Raw genomic sequence first — 8,687 nt, forward strand, 5'->3', positions numbered from 1 at the left:
AAGGATACTGCAAAATCCCCATTCCCTCCCCACTCCAGGGGAAGTATACTGTAAAATCCCCATTCCCTCCACAATCTGGGGCCAGCCAGAGGTGATATTTACCAAAATTTCCGCTACGGTTCTCCAGAACCTGTCAGAACCTGCTGGATTTCACCCCTGCTTTATCCTGGTTTGGATCTTGAGTGAAGGCTAATCTTACCATTCTGCCTTTGTATCCTGTCTTGAATGGATTACCAAATCCGCATTTCTAAAAGCTGGCCTCCTCAGCTTGTGTTTGGGGGAGCAGGGAGATTGAGTCTGCTTTCTGTCTTTTAAGAGCAGGTTTCTCCATTTCTCCTTTAGGGAAATACAATATTCTGCCTTTTTTAATACTTCCCAAAAATATTTCATTCTCCTGGGGGTGGGGGCTAACTTTCTACAACCTTCATGATACATTCTTACTCAGCAGGCTTGTGGAAAGGATGTGGTTCATAGCTTCCAAGAGGGTCCCACAATCTTCAGCGAGGTTTGTCTAATTATCGCTGTAGAATTTCCAATCATATCGTAGTGTAGCCACCGAAGTGTGTTCAGTGGTTGCTGCTATGTTTGTAATCAGAGGTGGTATTCAGCCGGTTCGGACCGGTTTGGGTGAACCGGTAGCGGAAATCATGGGTGCCCCCTGCCCCCCGCCCCTCCCCCCCAGCTCTATGCTGTCCTATTTAGGCACATTTTTGAGGCTGGGCGCATGAGGGGAAGGCCGGTCGCATGTGGGGAAGGCACACGCACCAAGCGAGTACGCACGTGAGTGGCGAACCGGTGGTAACCAAATGTGAAACCCACCGCTATTTGTAATGAGCCTTTCGGTCATGAGGCTCTTCTAGGCTTGAAGGCTATTCTCTGGTGGCCCCTCCTTTGACTGTGACAAATTTCCATTGAAGTCACAATCTGGGACACCAAATTAAAAAGTGCTACTCATGGTGTTGTGATGCGGTGTACAAAGCTAAAAATAATACCCATAACTACAGTAACTACAAGCACACTCTTGTACTGCAGTGAGTCTTGGACCCTTTACGCACGGCAGGAGAGAAAGTTGAACACCTTTCATATGCGCTGTCTCCGATGAATTCTCGGCATCACCTGGCAGGACAAAGTTCCAAATAGCGTAGTCTTGGAACGTGCTGGAATTTCTAGCATGTATCCACTATTGAAACAGCGATGTCTACGCTGGCTGGGGCATGTCGTGAGAATGGCTGATGGTCGGATTCCGAAAGATCTCCTGTATGGAGAATTAGTGCAGGGAAAGCGCCTCAGAGGGAGACCACAGCTGCAATATAAGGATATCTGCAAGAGGGACCTAAAGGCCCTGGGAATGGACATTAACAACTGGGAAACCTTGACCTCCGATCGTTCAGCTTGGAGGCTAAAGACGCAGCATGGCCTTCTCCAATTCGAAGAGACGCTTGTTCGGCAGGCTGAGGCAAAGAGGCAGTCCTGGAACCAGCGAAATCTGGGGGCTGGGGACAGAATGTATGTGCCCTCAGTGTGGAAGGGATTGCCACTCTCGAATTGGCCTTTTTAGTCATACTAGATGCTGTTTTAGGACCTCTTTCCAGAGCACGATACCATAGTCTCTTGAGACTGAAGGATGCCAATGAATGAATGAACTACAGTAAGTTCTTTCCACACAGGGGTACTGCCACCACAGCCCAGATGGCGCAGACTTGATCTGCTAACTTTAGCTCTTTAGTAAAGTCAAAAGTAAAGTGCAAATGCATTTTAAAGCTATTAGATCAATTACAGGACTCAGCAGGATAGCAGTAAGTCAGGAAGACATCTAAAAAGCTTGATAACAAAGCCCCAACAGGACATCTACGGTGAAGAAATAGCTGGAAATATATTTCAGGATTATTGTAAAAAGAATGCATTAAATATCATGCAGTAGCAATGCCACATACAAAAGCAAATAGTTTTAATGATTAAAAAAAAAAAAAAGTACCCAGTGATCCTGGCAGTGATTCAGCAGACTCTAACTAGGGTTAGTTAGTTGGCTTTGTACACATCGCTTTTAGGAGGAGAAGGTGTCAACCTATTCTCCAAAACACCTGAAGGCAGAACAAGAAGCAATGGACCGAAAGTAATCAAGGAGACAACCAACTTAGAAATAAGGAGAAATTTCCTGACAGTGAGAACAATTAATCAGCGGATCGCTTGCCTCCAGAAGTTGTGGATGCTCCAACACTGGAAGTTTTTAAGAAGAGATTGGGTAATCATTTGTCTGAAACAGTATATGGTCTCCTACTTAAGCAGGGGGTTGGACTAGAAGACCTCCAAGGTCCCTTCCAACTCTGTTATTCCAAGTGGCAAAACCTAGGGATGGGGTTAATAGAAGGATCTGCCTAGAATCCTTATATATCCACAAACGGACTATGTCCAACCTCCAATTCCGTTGACCCTTATCTAATTCTATGCAGGTGCCGACAGTTAGTTAAGAAGAGTCCTGTGCCTAGTCTTTTTAGCAATAAATCATTTTAATTGGACTTTTATGTGTGGATCTCGTCTTTCACTCCTGCTATTGATTTATATTTAGGATAAATGTTTCCTGTAGACTTTTATTTATTTATTTGTCTGTCTGTCTGTCTGTCTGTCTGTCTGTCCGTCCGTCCGTCCGTCCGTCCGTCCGTCCATCCATCCATCCATCCATCCATCCATCTATCTATCTATCTATCTATCTATCTATCTATCTATCTATTTCCCACCTTTATTATTTTTACAAATAATTAAAGACGGCAAACATATCCGACACGTCTTCCTCCTCCTATTTTCTCTATATATCCTAAACAAGAAAGCAAAGCTTCCTCTTTGTTCTTCAGAAAAAACTGCCTTGATGGTGAGATGGGCAGAATATAAATCAAATAACATATAAGATATAACATAATATCTTTTCTTGGGGTTGGGTTGGATCTGCAGTGCATTATCATGCGATGCACATTTTAAAAGACATGGGACTTCACAGTGGCAGCCAACATTTTGAGACTTTTCTGCCTTTCCATCCTCAGATACCCCTTGATGTGGTTCTGTCCATAGGGACCACAAGGTCCTGGACAGGGTCATCAGAAAGTAGAGTTGGAATTTCCAGACCTATTTTTCCAAGTTGGCTTCCTGGAAAAGAGGAGGGAGTAAAATTAAGATTCGGAGTGATTATTTGGTCATCTATTGACTATCTGGTGAACCATCATATTGGTTTTCTTCTTCTTCTTCTTCTTCTTCTTCTTCTTCTTCTTCTTCTTCTTCTTCTTCTTCCTCTTCCTCTTCCTCTTCCTCTTCCTCTTTCTCCTCCTCTTCTTCCTCCTCCTCCTCTTCTTCTTCCTCTTCTTCCTCTTCCTCCTCTTCCTCCTCTTCCTCCTCTTCCTCCTCTTCTTCTTCCTCCTCTTCCTCCTCTTCTTCTTCTTCCTCCTCTTCTTCTTCCTCCTCCTCTTCCTCTTCTTCTTCTTCCTCTTCTTCCTCTTCTTCTTCCTCCTCATCCTCCTTCTTCTTCCTTTGGGTTTCCTCCGCTGATATTCTAAATCAAGTTTTTAGCAGGTTGCTGGTCGTGGTTGCTTTTTGCTCTTTTTTTATTTATTAAGAGAGTGGTTTTTACATATTGCTCACCATTGGCAGAGAACACATGTCTGTCTCCATGTTCTGAGGCAGATTCTAAAGCCCCAGATTGTGAAATATGGCAGATACTAACAGATTTTTTTGTAGAGTTCCTTGTTACTTCACTTTTACTCCCCTCAACCCCCAAGAGGAAAATCTAATAAAAGAACACAAAGTCTCCACCTAAAGTTTCTACACTACCTTGGTTAAATGCCATTCCACAAAGCTTATAGTGTAATTATAATAGTTCCCTTAGGTAAGTAAAAAAACATCTGTTAGTAACACATAGCAGGTGCTAGCAATTACACATACTGGGTTTTTTTCCCCCCTCCCTGTTACCAAAAAATGGTTTTAATTAAAAAGAATTCTGCTGCCTGAAAAGCAGGGCATGCTAAGTCCAAACACACTTTTGTCAGTGTGTCCACGTCTAATGTAGTCCTCAAACTTACATAAAGATAGTTCACTCCAAGGGAATGAAAAGGAGTCAAAATGAACAAAAGGCTTCCATGTTGCGACAGACTCCAGAGCCTCCGTTCCGAATTGGGTTGCGATTTCTCTTCTTTTCCACTTTCATCTATAATCCACACCCAATTTGTATTCCAGAATGAAACTCTGGCCAGCTCTCAAATCTATACGGGTTGTCCGATTACTAAATTGCCTCGTGAAAATATTTGTGCATAAAGTAGAATGAATACACACCAACAATAATAATAGATGCTCAAGATCATGAAACTTAATTTGCAAAAGGACTGAATAACAGAATAAGAATAAAAAAGTTGAAAGGGAACTTGGGAAGTCTTCTAGTCCAATAACCTGCACAAACAGACCAGGGAAGGGCTGCTGGGGGTTCGTAAGGGTTCAGCAGAACCTCTAGCTAAGATTCTGTGCAGTTCGGAGAACCCCCAAATCCCACTCCTGGCTGGCCCCGCCCCACCCCGCTCACCCCTTCCAGGAGTCCCCACCTGGCCTATTTTGGATGAAGGTAAGTGCAGGGCGCATGCAGAGGCTTGGGGAGGGCGAAAAACGGGCCTACTGGAAGTTCGGGAAGTTGGGGCTCTGTTTTGTGGTCATAAACGAAGTACCTGTGAGTGGTGCGGTGGCCTACAGGTGGAGCTCTCTCCTCACGATCAGGAGGCTTTGCGTTCGATCCTAGGTAGAGGCAGATATTTCTTTCTCTGGGCACAATGAGAATATATCTGCCGCATATAATTCCGCATTGGTGACAGGAAGGGCATCTGGCCAGTAAACACTCAGCACCATTCAGTTGCCCAGACTTCACCCTGCAAGGGATTTTTTGGTCATTAAAAGAAGATGGTGAAACCAAGAACTACCTGTATATAAATTTGAACACTAAAGGACTAAATGTGGACCATCAGGCCTACCCCTAGAGGAAGATGTCCAGCACCTGTAGCAGTGGTGAAATGTAAAATTTGTTACTACCGGTTCTGTGGGCGTGGCTTGGTGGTGGTGGGTAATATGACTGGGTGGGCGTGGCCAACTTTTTTTTTTTTACTTTTAAAAGCATTTTATTCTACAATTTTAAAAAATGCTTTTAAAAGGCTCTGACAATCCCAGCTGAGTTGCCTGATTGTCAGAGGCTTTTGTTTTCTTTTAAAAGCATTTTTATTTTATTTTTCTTTTAAAAGAAAACAAAAGCCTCTGATGATCAGGCAACTCAGCTGGGATCGTCAGAGCCTTTTTAAAGCATTTTCAACATGCTTTTGAAAGGCTCTGACGATCCCAGCTGAGCCGCACGATCATCAGAGGCTTTTTTTTTTTACTTTTAAAAGCATTTTTTCTTCAGCTGAAAAAATGCTTTTAAAAGTAAAAAAAAAAAAAGCCTCTGATGATCGCGTGGCTCAGCTGAGCATGGGGGGTGGGCAGGGATTTTTGCTACCGGTTCTCCGAACCACCCGCTGTCATCGCTACCGGATCGGGCGATCCGGTCCGAACCGGGAGCATTTCACCTCTGACCTGTAGGAGACACCTCTGACCCCTTGTACTAGGCAGACTCCAAAACAAGACTGCCATGCTATGATCTGGGGAAAAACAAATAAATAAATCCAAGCCTTGTCCATCCTTGGGGGAAAAAACCCCACAGACCTTCCTCCTTGTTTTGTCCCAGGGACGAATAGAAGATGCCTTCCATTGCTTTGTTCCTCTCTTGTGGGTGTTTCTCTGGGCAAACTGCCTACCGTGTCCTTTGTCCTCCTTTCCAGGTCATGATTCACATCATACCTTGGAGACAGAGGTGCCTTTAAGGCGTGGTCAGGATGGGATCTGCAATGGTGGACACTGAAGCTTCTTCTTCAATCTCCTTGTCACGAGCGCCCCTTTGGGATGAAATACAGTGCAGGTAGTCCTCGATTTACAACGGTTCACTTAGTGACCATTTGAAGTTACAACGGTACTGAAAAAAAGGACTTATGACCATTTTTTTCACACTTAGGATCATTGAAGCATCCTCGCGGTCAACTGATTTGCATTAAGATGCTCGATAACCGACTCGATATTTAGGACGGTTGCAGTGTCCTGGGGCCATGTGATCACTTTTTGCGACCTTCTTTTGACAGGCAAAGTCAATTCTGACAAGTTGATTGTAGGAAGCCAGCTGAGAAGGTCACACATGGCGATCACAGGGCCCCAGAAGGCAGCAGCTGTTGCAAATAAATACATACTGGTTGCCAAGCACCTGAATTTTGCTCACGTGATCCTGGGGGTGCTGCAATGGTCATAAGTGTGAGGACTGGTTATCGGTGACTTTTTTCAGCGCTGTTGTAATTTTGAAAAGTCATTAAATGAGTGGTTGTAAGTCCACTCATGTAACTATGTATATTAAGTGTTTTTCTATCGAGACACCTGGTCTACCCCAACATGTGGGAGGGGGCATTCTGCTCCCTTTCGCCTTTCAGCTCCAATCCAGCAGCCCTCAAGCAGTCGCATTCACGACAAACCATTTTATACCAAATTTATATTTTGCTGATAATTCTTTATCAGCAAAATATAAATTTGATATATATATGTATGTATGTATGTATGTATGTATGTATATATGTGTATATATATATATGTGTGTGTGTGTGTGTGTGTGTGTATAAGAAAATATATCTATAAGAAAATATATATGTGTGTGTGTGTGTGTATATATATATATGTGTGTGTGTGTGTGTGTGTGTGTGTAGGTCTTTGGTTATTCAGGTTTTCTCCCACATAAAATTGGAAGTGTCTTGGTGACTTTTCGACAAAGTCTCATTCGTCATCTTCAGGCTGGTGTTTTCGGCTTCGTGCTTCTAGGAGCAATGTGAGATCGCAGCTGTTTCTTCCTTTTAACTGCTAGTGGGGGTGTGAACTGATTGGGTGGGAGCTTGGCTGTGTTCTGATTGGTTGGGGGTTTGGCTGTGCTCTGATTGGATGGGGGGTTGGCTGTGCTCTGATTGGATGGGGGTGTGTTCTACTTAGGTGGGGGCTTGGTTGTGCTCATGTTAGTCTGAGTTGCAGGGGGATTTGAGCTGGTGAGCTGCATTGCTGTTGTTTGGCTTTGCGTTCGTGGTCGTGCCACATCTTCATGGTGGGTGTCAGTTTGCTTCAGGTATGGATTGGAGGGATTTAAAGTGGCTAATGATGCAGCTGTGGTCTGGCTTCTGGTTTGTGGTCGTGCTTCATCGGTGTGGGTTTGCTTTTTGCATGGATGTGTGGTGGTGAAATCCTGTGTGGTTTTCGTGAGTGTGGGTCTGGTGTCATTCTTTGTGTTAGGGACTCGTTTGTCAATGAGAGCGGGTTTCCAAATGGCTGGTAGGCGGGAGGTATCATCTCGTTTATTCATGCTGTGTGGGCGTTTTTCTATCTCGATGGCTTCTCTGATTATTCTGTTATTAAAGTGTTCAGTTTTGGCGATAATTCTGGTCTTTTTAAAGTCAATATCATGTCCTGTGGCTTTAAGGTGTTGGACCAGGGAAGAAGTTGGTTCCTCTTTTCTGACTGAGTTCTTGTGTTCTTCAATGCATGCACTTATTCTTCTGTTGGTTTGTCCGATGTATGTGGTGGGGCAGGTGGGGCATGGGATTTCATATACTCCTTGATTTTCTAACTCAATTTTGTCTTTGGGGTTTCTTTGGATGGTGGATATTTTTCGGTTTGTGCAGAATGCTGTCTTGATGTTGTGTTTGTGGAGGATCTTGATATATTCTGTCTGTGGTGCCTTTTATGTATGGGAGACACCACAGACAGAATCAGCAAGAGGGAGAGAGCTGGGGGAGAGATACACACCATATTTTTTGGAGTATAAGACGCACTTCCCCCCCTAAAAGAGGGTGAAAATTTGAGTGCGTCTTATACACCGAATGTAGCCCTGCCCACCCACTGACTCCCACCCTTCAGCCTCCGTGCGTCCACTCCACCAGTGTAGTAGATGGTCCCTCACTAGATCCATGCTTGTAGGGCTTTAAAGGCGATCACCAACACCATGAATCGCACCCAGAAGCAGACTGGTAAGCAATGCAGCTCGTGGAGCAGTGGAGTTACAGAGGTCATTCTTGGGAGCCCAAAACTACCCACACTGCCACGTTCTACACCAGCGGTTCTCAGCCTGGGGGTCGCGACCCCTTTGGGGGTCGACCGGCCATTTCACAGGGGTCGCCAAAGCCCTCTCTCGCCCCCCCCCCACGCCTTCACTCACCCTTACTCTCTGCTCTGTTGGATCGCTGGCCGTTCGCTTACCCCGCCCATTCCCAATCTATTGCTGCCTCCTGAGTCCCAGCTGATGGCTAGAGGAAAAAAAACTGTTTAAATTCTTGCCGCGGGACTTCAAAAGGCCACCCTATAGCCAGTGGTGGGATTCTGCCGGTTCTAGGGGGTTCAGCCGAGCCGTTTGTTAAATTGCTGGCTTGCCCCGCCCCTCCGCACCACTATTTATTGCCAATAAATAGTGGTGGGCGAGGGGCGGGCGAGCCAGCAATTTAACAAATGGTTCGGTGTTTTTTTGTAATTTTATTGGCCCGAGGAGCTTCAGCATAGGCTAATTAGCCCTTGATTAGATTGGCTCCCGACTCTCAGCTGATTTGCTCTCAACTGTT

This window comes from Pantherophis guttatus, chromosome 7, assembly GCF_059756535.1.
Source record: "Pantherophis guttatus breed Tessera chromosome 7, ASM5975653v1, whole genome shotgun sequence".
Classification (NCBI taxonomy): domain Eukaryota; kingdom Metazoa; phylum Chordata; class Lepidosauria; order Squamata; family Colubridae; genus Pantherophis; species Pantherophis guttatus.